The sequence below is a fragment of the Lygodium microphyllum genome, chromosome 28 (genome assembly GCF_053477565.2).
Source record: "Lygodium microphyllum isolate KBCC chromosome 28, Lygodium_microphyllum_v1.1.10, whole genome shotgun sequence".
Taxonomy (NCBI): domain Eukaryota; kingdom Viridiplantae; phylum Streptophyta; class Polypodiopsida; order Schizaeales; family Lygodiaceae; genus Lygodium; species Lygodium microphyllum.
In genome coordinates, this window is record NC_141162.1 from 56,788,800 (window position 1) to 56,807,343 (window position 18,544).

General features: G+C 42.9%; 1 pseudogene; it reads left to right on the plus strand.

Moving 5' to 3' along the window:
* Positions 1–635: 635 nt before the first annotated feature.
* LOC148011481 (importin subunit alpha pseudogene) overlaps positions 636–18,544 on the plus strand; it is a 47,009-nt pseudogene continuing 29,100 nt past the window's right edge.

Below are 18,544 nucleotides of genomic sequence, written 5' to 3' on the forward strand. Positions count from 1 at the left end.
TCAAGGGAGGTCTTGTAATTCCGATATCTTGTATCCATACCTATCGTCCCAAATTCTGGGATCCTTCATATCCTATTGAGTCTTATTGTCTATAGCTACGGTCCCAAATTGAGGGATTTTTTGTATCTTGTTATCATTGTACCTTGTGCCCTTATGTGAGATTATCTTGAAATCAAAATTCTTGTAATAAATCTCACATCTAGTCTAGTCTCTCAAGAAAAATCTAGTACTCCCATAATAGTTTGGCAAGATGACCAAAGATCGCGCTTAGAGCCATACTAGGTCATAGACAAGCCATTGGGGTAGACATACCTGTATGATTTTTTTGTTTTCTTTGTGCCCCCCATAGTGATTTCTTTTACACAAGTGCACCAAAAGAATGGAAAGCCTAACTTTGCACCCTGCACACAAAGCATGAGCACTGAGTGTACATAAGTTGAGGACTACTTTCAATAACAAGGAACACACTTAGACATAATAACTCAAAGAAACCCACCAGTAGGGGAGACCCCAAAACATAGTCAGGTGCCTTAGAACCCCATTGATAGGACCTTCGACGATGATGACAGGGCTAAAAGGACAATAAGATTAAGGGCAAAGCGCTACCAGAGCTACTTGGACTGATCGACAACCTCATGGAGCGAGAAGTAGGAATGATGTCAGGAGCAAACACAGACCGAGGAAACAATGAGCTGGACTTGGGTGAATTTCCAACTGCAGTTCATGACATGGTCCAAGAGTACGAACTCCTAACCCAGACGGTAATCTAGGGTAGGCCAGTAGAGGAGGTAGTGGCAAGCCTAGAGGAAGAGAGGAAAGCAGTTAAGAAAGCAATGTAGGGCATAACTGCCTACAACCACTAGTAGAGAGCTAGGAAGTTTGCAGTAGGACATATATGTGCACGAAGCTTGACACGTGCTAGCATTAGCCGGTAGAAGCAAGGAAGGACGAAATTCCAAGAGAGAAAGGGCACTCTAGACACCTCATGTCAAGTGAGCTTGTGACCAAGTGGCTCATGGATAACACGGCTACAGAAGAGAGTGCATCAACGATAGGGATCTTGCCACTCTCAAGCCTAGGAATTTCTCAAGGGGTGAAGAGCCAATAAAAAATCCTTGTAGTAGCTAAGAAGCTTGATAAGTACCAGTGTGACCCATACATCTTCATGGAGCATTTTGAGCAAGTTTGCGAGGCCAACGGGGTCTGACAAACCTTGCTCAACACTTTGAGGCTTTTGGGCTCTGCTCAGGTGATAAAGGTAGGATGTGGTAAACCAACTTAGACACGGCAGAGCGAGTGAACTTTGGCCTACTAAAAGATCTCTTCATAAAGAGATTCTCAAAAGTAGGATACTCTAATAACCTCATAGTCCAACTGATGAATGTGAGTCAAAAGGACAAGGAGGACATAAGAGACTACATCACTCATGTGCATAGTCTCTTCAAGAGAATTCCAACGAAGGAGTGGCCCAATGAAAGAGTTGTCACCACCATATTTATAAACGAAATCCAAATCAAGGAATTGTACAAAGTCTTAGCAAGCAACTCCAACTTGTATTGATGCTAGCTAGGGTCTTTGGCAAAGCAATTAGGGTGGATGGCTAGTTGAGAGAGAGGAGTTGTAAAAGATTGAACCGGGATAACCACGATAATTCTAGTCAAAGGACCTTGAAGAGGTCCACAACCTCTAGCAAGAGATCAGTCCCTAGTATGCAAGACAAGGGGAAGAGTATAGATCAAGCCCGGGAACTAGCCAAGGTGAGAATGGAGCTAGTACGACTACACAAATTGGTGAGGAAACCAACATGACCACACATCCAATGTGTGCATTGTGAGAGCAACCACCTTCAGGTTGAGTGCCAAGATCCTAGATCTAGGCCTTGCGCGAATTGTGGTAGGTTTGGCTATGATGCCATGCACTGTAGGTTGCCTAGGAGATTCCCCTATGTCGAGCAATACAATCTGCCGTACCTAGGGAATAGAGTGTCAAATTTCTTTGGAAGAGGAGCCCAGCTGGCACTCCCAGCACCAAACGATGCAAAACTAGCCATCCCTAGGATGGAGATCAACTTGACAAGCATACCTAGGCCACTAGGACCCTATGTAATGTATCCATCGAGTGATGCTCCCTTCCATTAGGTGGAGGAGCCTAAGAAAGAAAAAGCTTACCTCAAACCTTATGTCTTGTACGACGAAGAGGGCAATCCAGTCTTGATGGACTATCGACCACTATCGACCAGTACTAGTGATGGTATTAGGTGAAGGTAGGGAGAGAAGATTCATAGGGCTAAGACCCAAGATCCAATATCGTGTTGGACTTTGGTCACTCGGGCCATATCTCATCATCTTGTCCAAAAAGAAAACAAGCAAATAGGAAAAAAGCTGATCTCAGATATGTTGAGTTTGGCATCACTCATCTCTTCATGGATTGCCCTAGATGGAAGTCATCCTCTATCTCGATCAATCATGCCATCAGTGCCCTTGGGGCTATTTGGAGTCAAGACATTTGAGAGAAAGGACACACCCATCTCACTGCGGATGTCATGACTAGAAGTAGGCATGCATATCATTGCCTAGGCCTAGCAACTTAGACGCAGCCTCAATAGGAAAGAAGAGCCAAAGGAGAAGGAAGAAGAAGATTGATGCAAAGGTCACACTTAAGACTAAGGATGTGACAATGCTAGCGACTAGCAAGAAGGTCACGAATGTAGAGGCAGAGACCATCGCCCTAAAGACAGTAGAGAAAGAGAGTGCCAAGGTAGGGGAGTATCCTCACCCTAGGCGCCAACTCGAGGAAATAGCCAAAGTCAAGGATTGAGTAAAGGAAGCCCAGGAGCACCTCAAGGGTGCTGAGACTATCTTAGAGGACGAGATTGAGGATCTCTCTAGCGTGAGTACACTACTCTCATATGCATGACCAAGGTCGAGAGATGCACCCATTCCATAGGCGGTGCCATCTAGCCCAAGTTTAGATGCTACAAGCCAGTCAGTTGGTGAAGACCAATGGCCAAGAAGCACAAATCTAGGAGAGAGGCAAGCTACCAACAACTTCCTCGTGATGTTAGCGACCACGCTAGTGACTCTCATTCTGAGAGACTTGCACACATCATCATGAAGGGAGTGGACTATGACATTCTGCTAGGCCCACCCTAGATGAGGAACGCTCGAGTTGTCGAAGGATTGGGAAATGTTCTAATCTTCTTAGGAAATCAAATGGAAGCAGTGAGGGTTGAGATGGACACTTGGAAGACGACCCCCATCAACCTAGATGCCATCTTTGCCATGCTCAAACGCGATGCACCAGTAGGAAGACCTTACACACCTTTGACCAAATACATCCCTTGTCTTGAGGATGAGCAGGATTTGATGCACGTCCTAGTGGCCATGGGTCTCCCATTCTCTAATGAAGAGAAGACATACAAACAAGTTGCAAAAACTGTGAGTGTGCCAAAGAAGGAGCCCATGGTGCCACTTTGCATGATGGTCAGGAGCTTAAGCAACCGATCTAGACCTATCTCTTTCCATGTTCACAGCAACATGCTAGAACTTCATAAGATCCTTGAGTATTTGACAAGAAAATGGAATGGCAACCCCACTACTAATCTCAAGCCCCTTAGAGACCTCCTGGACTAACCTAAGTGGAAATGGACCAAGGTGCATGACTTGAACTTAATGTACAATTGGGCGTTAGTCACCGATGAAGGACAAGCTAGAGATGAGAGTCTAGGGGATGACGAGCAATCAGGAGGAGCTCATTCCGATGATGAGTACAAGGATTGCCACTCCATTAGTGAGGAAAGAAAGGAAGAAGTAGACACCGTAGAGTACGAAACTAAGAGAATGGTGATAGAGCAGATCAAAGCAGACTCCAAGCCCTAGAGAAGGAATGCTTACAAGATCAAGAGAGGAGTTATGTGGATGGAGTGTATGATTGCTCCTGGTTGGAGCACATGGGAGCATTAGATTACGAACACGCAAGGATAGCCCAACAAATGGCAATTTCCTTGCTTAGGACGGATGCACCCACTGAGATATGACCACCAAGGGAGACTCCCTCCTCTAGTGATGATTGCGAGTTTAATTCCGAATCAGAGGTCAGTATGGAGAGTGACCCAAAGATACCCCAACCTCTTGGGACTAGATGTAATGAAAGAGACCTACCATTCCACCTGAGGTGTACACGATTGAAGGAAGAAAGGAGAGGACAGACGAAGGAATTGGAGGCAGAGCAATAGAAGAAACCACAAGACCTACCAAAACATTTCACAAAGTTTAAGAAAGGTGATAGGGTAGTGATCCTATTGGGGGCACAAAGAAAAGGACAGACAAGTGAGCTGATCAAGGGACCTGTCAAGGTCAAGGAAGTCAACTTGGCAGGGGAAGGCGAGAAGCCTTGACCTGTGTTTATAGCTCACGACCTGACCGAGGGGGAAGAGGCCAGTCTCATTGGCTCTTGCAAGAGTATGTGGATGTGTTCGTCTCGTCCTTAGATGAGCTCAAAGGAGTGGATCCTAGAGTGGTGATGCATAATATACCAATGGCCCCTGATGCGTGTCTGTAAAATAACGATTGTATCCTATGAATCCGAAACATGCCCAAGCCATGAAGGAGGAAATCGATAAGCTAATGAGGGAGAGATTCATCTATGAAATAGAACACATGGACTGGGTATCATCGATCCTGATAGTCATGAAGAAGAATGGCAAGATCTGAGTGTGCGTGAAATATAAGAAGGTTAAAATTGCGACAAAAAGGGATATTCTTAGACGAGAGCTAAAGGCATTTGTAGATACCTATGCGTGCATTCTAGCTGGGCAGAATACTTGGAGAAGCTGCGAGTAGTCTTTGAACGATGCATGCTTTACAACCTGTCATTGAACCTCTTCAAGTGCTAGTTATGGGTCAAGCATGGATGATTCCTAGGGCACGTGGTATCCAAGAATGGCATGGCCACCACTAAATTTTTAAAAGTCAAGATCATTGTTGACTTGTCGCCATCCAAGGATTATAAGGGAGTTTAGTGTTTCTTAGGTCACCCCGGATACTATTGGCGCTTCGTTTTGAATTATGCATTGATTGCAAGACAATTGTATAAGCTGTTGATGGTGTTTGAGTGGACGGATGAGTGCCAACGAGCATATGAGGAGTTGAAAAAGGCTCTTACAATTGCACCAATCTTATGAGTCCCAGACTAGAACATCACCTTCCTTGTGCATTTAGACACATCAAAATTCACTATTGGAGCTGTCTTCTGTTAGCTTGGTGAACATAACTTGGATTACCCCGTGACTTTTGCTAGTAGGGTAGCTCATTGATATGGAGATGAATTAATACACCACAGAAAGGGAGAGATTGGCCCATGGGGGATTCACTAGTAGTAATAAGGAGACGTCACCTGCGTGCATGAAATATATGAAAATACCCCTTATCTACCCCCTATTTATAGGACCTTACCTTATAAAATGTACATTCCTTCCCTTAAATAACCCCCCTCCCTTACACTCATGTGGTCCCATATGGTAAACCCTAGTGGACCCCCCTAGGATTTGCCATAGTGTTCACTGTAAAGAAGTTTCGACACTACCTCCTAGCCATGCCTTTCACCTTTTTTGTAGATCATCAAGCCTTGCTATATCTTGTAAATAAACCTTGCACTACTGGACACATCGCTAGATGGTTGCTTCTTCTTCCAGAATTTGACTTCTCTCTAGTGGTATGCAAGGGCAAGAATCACTACATGGCTGATCACATGTCCCGAATACCCATAGGAGAAGCCACTGAACATTGCATTGCTAACAATTTGCCAGACACTCACCTCTTTGGCCTGTCTAGTGAGAAAGATTTTTTTAAAGCCGATCTAATGCTGTACTAGACGGATGATATAGTCCAGGTACTAGAGCACCATCTACCCAAGAGACCAATCCAAAAAGCCAGGCTTAGGCGCCTCATCCTAAAAATCCAACCTTACCAATTGATAGCCAGTCAACTTTATAGGTTAGGGCAAGACGGGTTGCTACAACAATGCATGTGCGAGGATGAGATGCATGATGTGTTGAGTGAAGCACATGGTGGGATTGCTAGAGGGCACTTTAGCGGGGATATGACGGCCCGTAAGGTGTTGGAGTCTCAGTTGTGGTAGCCCATCCTATTCTGCGATGCTACTAATTTTGTAAAGCATTGCAATGAGTGCCAAGGGAGTAAAGTTCTTACACGAAAGGATAAGATGGAGTTGACCCCTGTCATTGCACAACAACCCTTTGCAAAATGGGAAATCGACTTCATTGGACCTATCAGTCCCGCAGCACAATACTCATAGGCTAGATACGTCATCGTAGCTACTGACTATCTTACGAAATGGGCCGAGGCATGAGCCACCAGGAAGAACGATGCTAGGACCACAACAAAGTTCTTGTGGGAGTAGGTTATCTCATCATTTTGTTGCCCTATCAAGTTAGTAAGCAACCAAGGCACTCACTTTATCAATGAGGTGATTTCCCACTTGCTCTCAGCCTTCTTAATCATCCACAAGAAATCCTCACTCTACTACCCTCAAGCTAATGGCCAAGTAGAATCCATGAAAAAGATCTTAGTCAATGTCCTCATGAAGGTAGTTTCCACCTCACGAAGTGACTAGGAAAACAAATTTAGGGCAGCACTATGGGCCTATCCGACAGCCTATCAAATGACTGTAGGATAGACACCCTTTAGGAACCTATGGGAATGAAGCCATCTTGCCACACTAGAATTATTTGTCCCAAGCTTTCAAATAGCAGTACAGGAGAGATGGGAAGGGAAGGAAGCTTGGACCGACCGACTCATGGAATTGGAACAACTCTTTGAGACTCAGCTCATAGCCACGCACACCTTAATTTGTGAGAAAGCACGATTGAAGATGTGGTTGAACAAGCACATCAAACAACATAACTTTGAGTATAGAGATCTTGTTTTTCTCTACTCAGTAAAGGGTCACAAGCAGAAAATGAAATTCTGAGGATTAAGACCTTCCCGAGTGTGCACCATTAGTAGGACGGGCAACATAGAACTTGAAACCCTTGAAGGTGAGGGCATAGGATTCTTTAATGGCAGTCGCATGAAGTAGTACCCTCCTACACATCCACTTCATGAGTCCCCTATGCTAGAAGCCCTTGTCAATGTCCAGGTAGCCACCATCACTGAACTAGAGGAGGAGGATGAGGAGGCAGTAGCACCAGCATACATGTGCATCACGACCACCTCTCAGTACATGCATGCATTTGATGCCTTGATCGATGAGGGAGCTGGCTTCAATTTCTTGACTTACGCTCATTGGACCCTCATTGGTCAGCCACAGTTAGAGCCCACCAGCACTAAAATTAGCCCATTCGAGAGAAAGTCATATGCACTCATAGGAAAGTGCAAGATTGCAGTCTCTATCGAGTTTGAGAACCTACCAATCATCTTCTATGTATTGCTAAATACGAAGGATGCAGGTTGAGAATCACTGCTAGGATGCACTTTCAAGAAGCAAGCACACTACAACGTGGACTACAATCTGTAATGTATTCATCTTTCCATTGGGAACATTTGAATCATGATAGCTTTCAGCAAGGGCAACAAGGCTCCACCAAAGCTTGCTATGCCAGCGATAAAGCTACTTAGGACCAAGCCTAAGGAGGGAGGTCGTGAGTCATTACAACCCATCTAGACTACAAAACCACCGCCAACTAATGCCATCCCCAAAGTAAGAGATCCCACTCTTAAATGGGTGCCAAGGAACCAAAAGTGACCTACTCATAGCAAGCAAACATAGCCTCGCAAGACTAACAACTATCATTTGAAACCTAAGAGACCAACCCCATTCTATCGACATACGTGCACAATCAAGCCACGATAGATCCCCAAGGATACTACGAAGGCAACACATGGATATGGGTGCCCAAGAAGGGAAATCCTAGGAGCATAGCCCAACCACGACCATCGCTTGCCACCCCATCTCCAGGAAGCCCCACTCTTGCTAAGGCTGTGAACACCTAGGAAACCCGAGCTGCAAAGCCTATATAATCCGTGACGATTTCAGTAAAAGAAACCCCAACCGATCTATCAACCAATGTAGCAGCATGATACCCCAGAATCATCTAAGTCCAAAGAGCTTGGCACTCCAGTGGCTACACAAGAGGAAAACAACGCACCATCTATGCCACTAGAGCCACCCTCAGTATCCCAAAGTAGCACTAGACACATGGATCAGACTATGGAGTTACCCTTAGAGATACCATTGTCTAATTTGCTACCCCTCGAATCATCACTATTTGGCTCAATTCCACCTCAACCACTAGCATGTCATAGGCCTTCCAACGAGCAACATTCATTACTATCGGTCGCCAATGACCTTGTTGAGAATACATGAGATGACTTGGTGACTTGCATCAAGCTCTTGCATAACACTTTTATTCATATTAACTTATTTTTGAAGAATTCATTTTCATGTCTTAATGATACATTTAAAGGTAGATATAAGTTACATTTGGCTAGCTTCCTTTCTAGGGATGTCTAAGGAAAGATTACAAAATAGGTAAAACATGATTGGATCTATGAGAATTAGTCTTACAAAAAATACTTTGTTGGCATGACATTTTAGGTTCCTTATAGTAATTATTTATGCACAAATATATCCAACCATAAGCTTTTTTTACACAGAGAGAGAGAGAGAGAGAGAGAGAAATGCTCTATCCACGTGTGTGTGTGTGTGTCTGAATTCAAGTGAAATTAAGAGTGTGTTTTAAAATCTATTGCTTTGTAGTTTTAAAGCTTTTTTAATCTCATGCATGTGTGTATATGTTTATACAAATCCTATTGGTACACATAAATAAAATCTTGGTCGTTGCTTGATTGATTGAAAGTAGCCAAATTCATGTTGCCACACCAGCTTTTTGTTTAGAAGGACTTGTGGTTGATTATTATATTAAGCACACACATCCTTGGAAGGAAAACACAAGTTTGGAAGATGTTCTTGAAAAGATAGGTTTTATCATTATGTACTCGTTACTACGAAAACACAAAATGATATGAGAAGCAAGCTTTGCATGGAGTGGAGCAGCCTCTTTCGCTCGCTTCATAACCTATTAGATGTTGCATATACATTTCTTCTTACAATTCATCATGCAGCAAGAAGTCATTGTTTATATCCATTTGCTATATACTCTAATCTTTGGCTACTGTGAAAGTAATCATACATCTAACACTTGCCATCCTAACAATTTGATTGAATGTCTCTTCATAATCTATACCATATGCTTGAGCATAGTCTTTTGCGACTAGTCTAGACTTATATTTGCTAAAAGAACCATCTGCATTTTGTTGAATTTTGTAGACCCACTTACAACCAATAGCTTTCTTGTCCTTAGGTAATGGTATTCAATCCCAAGTCTTATTGGCCTTTAATGCACCCATCTCCTCATCCATTGTTGCATTCCAATGATCATCCATATGTGGGGTCGTCATCCTGTAAAACTCAATAAACCTTTCTCACTCAAAATCAGGTTAGCGGGATGAGCGTAGCTCAAATTCGGGGTTACAAGGCTATGTATTTTTGGGTATTTCTTCCTCAATTTTCAGAAAATCTGCAATATTTCCTTCTTCCTATGCTGAAAATACTTCAGCGGACCTGTAGATAGGTAGAACACTTTGCCACGAACAACTTTCCAGTTCAGATATTTTTCCTTGGAACAGCCCTTCTAGGAGTTTTGAGCACTAGTCAGTTCTGACTCCAGTTGACTAGTCTGACTTGCAGAGTTGCAGACTTAGCCGACTTACAGAGTTGCAGACTTATAGAAAGGCCGACTTGATGAACTTGCAGGACTTGATTCCAGTCGACTTGTAGAACTTGACTTCTGATGCGCAGGACCCGGAGTTTGGTGACTTTCTTGCCCTGTGTGACTTGCAGAAGCTTAGCTTTGACTTAGGAGATTAAGCTTAAAAAGCTTAATGACTGAGTCGTTAGATTTCGTGGGGGGGGCCGTTTTTGTGACGTCGCGAAGAACGCGGAAGGCTCCTAAGATACTACGGCTAAAATTTGTGAAGCTTGAAGCTTTTTGAAGCTTCTAAGCTTAGTCTTAAGCCTTGTTGTAGTAATTAATTATGACATGAAGAAAGCTTATCTCTGGTTTTTCCAGACTTGATGAAGGAGATGGATGCGTGGTCCTCCGCCTACACAGCCTGGTCCTTCGCAATCTGACAGTAGAAACAGGGGTTCTTGATCGCCAGAAGTCTGCCTGTATCGACGGTTCGCGATGAGATTGACTGTAGAGCCCGATTGTTCCTGTCCCAAGAGTATCTAGTGTCAAGATTGTGGGAGAGAAGGAAGGAGTCTCGCTTGAAGCTTTCTTGCTTGCACAATGGGGGAAGACACACAAGGATGGAGGCTGAAAACAGTTTTCCTCTTCTTAGTTGTGTAAGCCAAAAGAACTCTCATACAAAGAAATAGAAGAACCCTATATATGGGTCTCAAACCAAACTCAACTAACTAAGGTGGCATACTAACTCAGCCACGAACTATAGTAGATAAGGATAGCTATCATGTAGCTATTATTCATGGGCAGTGTACCAACCGCGTCTGCAACAACTGACAAGTCGGTGACATAAATACACAACGGTCACCCTGGCGTATCACGAGTGGAGCTCGATATCTCAACACTCCCCCTCGAGCTCAATCCCAATTCCTGCACACCAAGCAGGTCTCTGAACTTGCGCAGCTTCTCTGCGCCCAATGCCTTCGTGAATATGTCAGCTACCTGATCCTCTGTGCTGACATAAACTAGATCAATAAGACCTAGTAAAACCCTCTCCCGCACATAGTGATAATGCACCTCAATGTGCTTTGTTCTAGCATGATAGACTGGGTTATTTGCCAAGTGTATACTACTCATGTTGTCACAATAAATGACAACTGGCCCATCTGTAGACTGATGCATATCATAAAGTAGCTTATGCAACCAAGCTACCTCACATGCAGCCATTGCTGCACCCCTGTACTCAGCCTCTGTGCTCGACAAGGCAACTGTAGGCTGTTTCTTGCTGCTCCAAGTGACTGCAGCACTCCCAAAAGAGAACACATATCCACTGGTAGATCGTCTATCAGAAATGCTACCAGCCCAATCAGCATCAGTGTATCCATGCAACTGTATCTGAACTCCAGTCTCATAAAATAGTCCATATTGCAATGTGGACTTCACATACCTGAGTATGCGTCTAGCCGCATCCAAATGTGATTTCCTTGGAGCCTGCATAAACTGACTTACCAATCCAACAGCATAGCTCAAATCTGGCCTGGTAATAGTCATATAAATCAAGCTTCCTACTATGCGTCTGTACATAGTAGGGTCTTCCAGAAGCTCACCTGCATCTGCGCTCAGCTTCACATTCTGCTCCAAAGGAACTGAAATAGGCTTACAGCCTGTCATCCCATATTTGGACAACATGTCCAATCCATACTGCCTCTGCAAGAGCTGTATCCCACTTGGTGATCTAATCACCTCAATGCCCAAGAAATAACGCAGCTCTCCCAAATCCTTCATCTCAAACTTCTGCTTCAATAGCATTTTCACATGAAGGATATCTTCATCACTGTCACCTGTCATAATCAAATCATCAACATAAATGACAAGTAGCATAATACCTTTCTCTGTTTTTCTCACATAAAGTGAGAAATCTGCCTTGGAAATCTGAAAGCCAACAGTGACAAGATACTGTCCTATCTTGTCAGACCATGCTCTAGGTGCTTGCTTCAAGCCATACAAGGCTTTCTTCAACCTGCAAACAAACTCAGGATGAACAGCATGCACATAACCTGGTGGCTGCTCCATATAGACCTCTTCTTGCAAATCACCATGCAAGAAGGCATTCTTTACATCCATCTGATGTAAAGACCATCCCTTTGATACAGCCATAGCAATGACTGCTCTTACGGTTGCCATCCTTGCAACCGGACTGAATGTTTCTTCATAGTCAATGCCATATGTTTGTGCATACCCCTTGACTACTAACCTTGCCTTGTATCTGTTCACAGAACCATCTGCATTGTGCTTCACCTTATAAACCCACTTACAGCCAATTGAATTCTTACCTTTAGGCAAAGGTACCAATTCCCATGTAGCATTTGCTTCCAAGGCATCCATTTCTTCATCCATGGCTTTCTCCCATTTTTCTTTTCCCATGGCTTCCTCAAAAGAAGTGGGTTCTGGTTCCTGTATCACTTTAACCATATATGCATAGTGAATGGCTGTAAATCCATCATATTTCAGCCTATCCACAGGATACCTAACTCTGGTAGACCTGCGCAAAGTGGGTTCACTCCCAGGTGCTCTCAAAACATCCCTGGTCTTCCTTACTCCAGGTGTAACAATAGAAGGAATACCCAACTCATCATCAATGCTCTGTTCTGAGCCACTGGATTCACCATCCACATAAGAGTGACCTGCATTCACATCAAACATGGGCTGATCAACCTTCTCTTTTCCTTTTCGTGATACCTGCATACCACTATCTGCATTACTTTGAGAAGATTCTCCTGATCTCAATCTGCCTGTCCATGGTGAAGAATGTGAACCACTGCTAGAGGATGCTCCAGGTCCACTAATATTTTGTGACTGCTGCTGTGAATTCTGTGCAGCATTACCATTTTGTGCATCTACATCATCAATCACATTTACTAGTTTATACCAGCTACTCATCTCATCAAAAACAACATCTCTGCTCACTGTAAACTTGCGAGTAGAAGGGTTATAGCATCTATACCCTTTTTGCTGCAGAGAGTAACCAATAAAGATGCACTTCTCAGCTTTTGGATCCAACTTGGATCTCAACTCATCTGGCACATGTACATAGGCAATGCAACCAAAAATTTTCAAATGAGAAATATCTGGTTTCCTACTAGTATACCTCTCCTCTGGAGTCATTCCATGTATTGCTGCAGTGGGAGTCCTGTTCATTATGTAGATTGCTGTAGCAACTGCTTCAGCCCAATAAAAATCTGGCAAGTCTTTTTCATTGAGCATGGCACGAGATACCTCTCCAATATGCCTGTTTTTCCTTTCTGCAATTCCATTTTGTTGTGGGGTATGACTGCATGAATATTGCTGCTTTATGCCATGCTCCTGCAGGAACCTTGCAAACTCATTTGAGAGGTACTCTCCCCCTCCATCTGACCTTAGGCATTTTATCTGCAAGCCTGTTTCTTTTTCAACCATAGCTTTAAGAGTTTTGAAATGCCCAAAAACTTCACTTTTCTTTTTCATAAAATACACCCAAACTTTTCTGCTATAGTCATCAATAAAACTGACAAAATAATGACAGCCTCCAAGAGATGCAGCTTTAGTTGTCCACACATCAGAGTGGATTAATTCCAATGGCTTCTTACTCTCTTGAACATGTCTAGGAAATGGTTTCCTTGCCTGTTTTCCAAACTGACAGGCTTCACATACCTTATGCATTTCTGCAACCTTGAATTTCGGCAAACCTGCAACAATACTTTGGGCCTGCATTGATTTAAGTCACTGTACATTAACATGACCAATGCGTTTATGCAAGATATCAATATCTGCAACTACACCAGTCCCATGTGCAAACATTGCTGCACTCAATTCAGACATGTCTGCATCCAATGTAAACATTCTGCCCTTCTTCTTTCCTTTTGCTATCAAGCGACCTTTATTTTTCATATCCTCAACAAAGCATCCATGAGGATTAAATCTGACCTGCAAGCCCTGCTCAACCATTTGACCAACTGAAACCAGATTCTTGGTGATATTCGGGACATGAAATACATCGGACAAGTATTTCTTTTTCCCATCCTGCATAGACAAAGGAATTTTTCCAATCTGCACAATAGGATGTGCAGTATCATCACCAGTCTCCACAAATCCTGGTTTTTCCATTTTTCTTGCATCCTCCATCCATTCTGCATGACCTGTCATGTGGTTTGATGCACCTGAGTCAACATACCATACATCATTGCTTTCTTCTGCACTTGTCACAGAATTGTTCATGTGCTGCACCATAAACAAGTGCTCATTTCTGTCATCACCCTGTCTACTAGAAGATGCATAATTTCCTTGTTGCAGTTTTCCATTCATGATGTCATTCTGCTTTTTATAGCAGTCTTTAGCCATATGACCCATTTTACCACAATAGTAGCATTCAACATTACTGTTTGCATTTTGGCCTCTTTGCCATCCACCACGACCTCTTTGGCTCCCCCTGCCACTAGAGTTACCACGTCCTCCTCCATAGGACTGGTTTTCTTGAGTTTGCTGCATATTCTGATTTCTACCACGGCCTCCAAATCGGCCTCCTCTACCTCTGCCTCTACCTCTTCCAGCATTTGAGTAGAAGACAGCTTCTTTTGAAGTTCCTCCTGAAGAAGATGCACCACCATTTCTCTGTTCCTCAGAAATTAGAAGAGCAATCAACTCCTCAAAATCAGGAAATCTTTCACGGACAGAAATGGATGTCCGAAACTGCGCATAATCCTTTCCTAGACCATTCAAGGTCACAGAAACTAAATCATCATCTTCCACTGGCGACCCAATGGAAGCAAGTGCATCTGCAATCTTCTTCACCTTCATGTGGTAGTCATTGATGCTCATACTTTCTCTTTGCACATTATGCAACTCTTGCTTGAGCTGCATTTTCCTGGCTTGAGTATTTGTGCTGTACATTTTTGACAAAGTATCCCATGCCTCCTTTGGCGTACTTGCATCCTGAATATGCACAATCATAGAGTCTGAAATGCTGATAGACAGCCAATACATAACTTTCCTGGCTCTCTCATGCCATGCTTTGAATGCCTGCATTTGCTGTTGATTGGGAACATCAGGAAGAACTGGTTCTTCTTCATTTCCTGCAACAAATTCCCAATATCCTTTTCCCATAAGGAAATTCGTCATTCTAAACTTCCATGCCTGGAAGTTGTTCTTGTCAAGCTTTTCAGTGACAATCTGTGAGAGAGAATCAGACGCCATTACAGAACACTGCGAAAAATTCTGTCACTGCAAAAACTCAGCTTCACCCTCACAAGGGCAAATCTCCAAAACTGGCGAAAGTGGTATTTGACCACACAGTCACTTCCTAGTGACGATTTTGCATCAACAGGCAACAGGGATGATTCTGTAACTCCCAATGTCTCTGCGCACAAGCATACAATGCAATTTTTACAGTAACTATTCACCGACCTGTAGAACAGTGGCTGCACAGCATAAAACTGGGCCTTTTCCTGAGTGCGTGCAGAAAACTTCCGCCTCCAAAACAGGCCCCGAAATGGCCTCAAATCAAAAAAATAAGGTCGCCAATAGCTAAAGCTCTCTCCCGCAGCATATACTGCCCTCTTGCTTCACCCCGAAGGGCGTCTCAACCTGAGACAATGCACTCCTGCAATTTCCGGCTGTGCTACCTGTAGAGATCTGCTCCCAAAACAGAAAATGAAAGCAACACTGCTCCTCTTACCAGAACACCGCAAGCTTGGCTTGCTTTCTTGAGCTCCTTACCACGAACAAGGCTCTGATACCATGTCAAGATTGTGGGAGAGAAGGAAGGAGTCTCGCTTGAAGCTTTCTTGCTTGCACAATGGGGGAAGACACACAAGGGTGGAGGCTGAAAACAGTTTTCCTCTTCTTAGTTGTGTAAGCCAAAAGAACTCTCATACAAAGAAATAGAAGAACCCTATATATGGGTCTCAAACCAAACTCAACTAACTAAGGTGGCATACTAACTCAGCCACGAACTATAGTAGATAAGGATAGCTATCATGTAGCTATTATTCATGGGCGGTGTACCAACCGCGTCTGCAACAACTGACAAGTCGGTGACATAAATACACAACGGTCACCCTGGCGTATCACGAGTGGAGCTCGATATCTCAACATCTAGATCATTTTATAGTAATATACTTGGATGATATCTTGATATTCTCAAAAGATCCAAAGGAGCATGAGCACCATGTAAAATTAGTTTTGAAAAAGCTCAGAGAAAAAGGACTATATGCAAAACTTGAGAAGTGTTTCTTCCATCAGACATAAGTGGACTTCTTAGGATACCATGTCTCCCAGAGAGGAATCTTTATGGACCCCAAGAAGATCAAGACTATTCTTGAATAGCAGACACCCACGTGTTTGTGATGTCCAATGCTTTCTTGGCTTTACCAACTTCTACTTTATATTTATCAAGGATTACTCAAAGATAGTCACACCACTCACCAAACTCACAGAAACAAGTTCTCATGGACCCCAAAAGCCAAGAAGGCCTTGTAGACCCTAAAGACCACTTTCACCACCACTGCCCCAATCCTAGTCCACTTGGATCCTACCAAGCCATTTTTCTTGGAGACCGATGCATCAAACACTTCATGCATTGAAACCAAGATACATATGTCTTCTTTAATTTCCTCTTCACAACCTCCATATGCCATCTCTTGAATGCATTTTTTCTGTATATTGCTTTGTTTTATATTCTAAATTTGTGTTCCAATGATATTATACTCACTTGCATCCCCTTAGACCAATACAACCTTCATCAACTTCCAACTTCAATCTTTAAATCTTGAAGTGCAAGCTAACATGATCCACCGGTAGGGAAAAAATGCTACAAAATCTCGTGACAAGAAGAATTTCATGCTACTTGTCTTTGAAATCCATGACTTGTGCTTTCAGTTGATAACTTTGATAAATGTTGAAATGCAATGTGCCCTATCAAGAATATGCTACGAAATAGAACTTCATGCCCATCCATTCATGATTTGAGAAATATACAATGACGGATCCATGATATGCAATCAATCAAGCTATGCTTCACATAAAATAATGTATGCAATGAAGAAATTATGCCTAGCCTATCAACATGTGCTCATGTGTCATGCAAAATGTAAACACAATTCCTTGATTATTTAAGATCCTTATCCTCACCTCTCAACACTCAACGAGAAAATATTGTACTCCGTTCCACCCACCCGAATTCTCACAATCGCTCAGGAAATGATGGTCCTCAAGATGTCGATCAAGAAAACCACCCATATCGCAACTAATGGCGTCCTTCTTCACGACCCTCAAACTCATCCAACTACCTTACCCACTTAGCAAGACTCCTAATCTAGCGATGAATATCCTAACTCTCGTGCGTGCAAGAAACAATGAGTGCTCAATGAAAGGTGCTCTCTCAAGTGCATGTGCAGCTAACATTTACTGCATATAGCTGTAGTGAGCCACCTCATGTCGTGCTAGTGCTCAATGTTGGTGCAAAACATTCATAAATCCAACCCATGGCATGGAAATATTTGGAAAAATCAGGAGATGAACCCTGAGTGTAGTGTATCGACAACTACTACATTGTCTTGATGTTAAGTGTCCACTACTATGAAGCCACTTTGGAGTATCCTGATTTTGTCACTTTTCTATTTTGTGCTTAAAAGTTGTTGGTGTTACAAAAGATTTAGAGACAAGCTATCTTTTACAAGTTAAAACAAAGAAACGTGGTTTGGAAATAGAGCTATTTGTGGCCAACACAGTTGTGGACATGTGTGGTAAATGTGAATTGCTTGCACAAGCACGTCAAGTGTTTGATAGGATTCATATGAAAATTTAAAGTTTGTGGAATGCATTGACCATAGCATATGCTGAACATGGATTTTGTGAAGAAGCATTGATGTGTTTCAAAGAAATGCAGCTCACAGGCTAGCAACTTCATTTGGCACTAATGAAAAAGAGGATTGGAAGAGAGTTCTATGTAGATCCAGATGGAATTGCATGGAATGCACTGATTGCATGATATGTCAAGCATGGGCTTAATAAGGAAGCATTGAATTGTCTTCTTCATGAAATGGACCTTGAGAGGTCTTACTATGGATGTTACCACATTTGTCTGCAGCTTGAAAGCTTGTGGCACTTTTAATGTCTCTATTTTGGAGATGCTGGAATGTGCGTTTGAGGTGAAAGCCAACAATGGTGGCACTTTCTTGGGTGGTGAATATTTCAACAATGCACTGATTAAGCATTTTGTTCAAGAGTTCAACAAGCAAGAAGGCGTGGACATCACAAAAGATAACCTTGCTCTTCAAAGGTTGTGTGAGGCTGCTGAAAAAGGTAAAGTTGAGCTCTCTACTTCCATGAAAATAGACATACAATTTCCCTTTCTTATGGCTCATGCAACTAGTCCGAAGCATTTCAACCTCACCTTTACATGATCCAAGCTTGAGGCCATGGTGACGGACCTGATTGAAAGAACTCGCAAACCATGCAATGATTGTCTTGCAAAAGGAGGGTTGAAGCCTAGTGAGTTAGATGAAGTACTCCTGGTTGGGGAAATGACCCAAATGCCTAGGGTTTGTGATTTTGTAGCCAATATATTTAGTAAAGAGCCAAACAAAAATGTTAATGCTGGATGAAGCTATTGCCATGGGCGCTTCCATTGAAGTAGGGGTTCTTTGAGGTGACATCAAAGTTATCTTACTTTTAGATGTGCCACCTCTATCTTGTGTTTAAAAAGGGTCGACAAGGTTTTCGGGAGGACAAAGAGGATTAAAA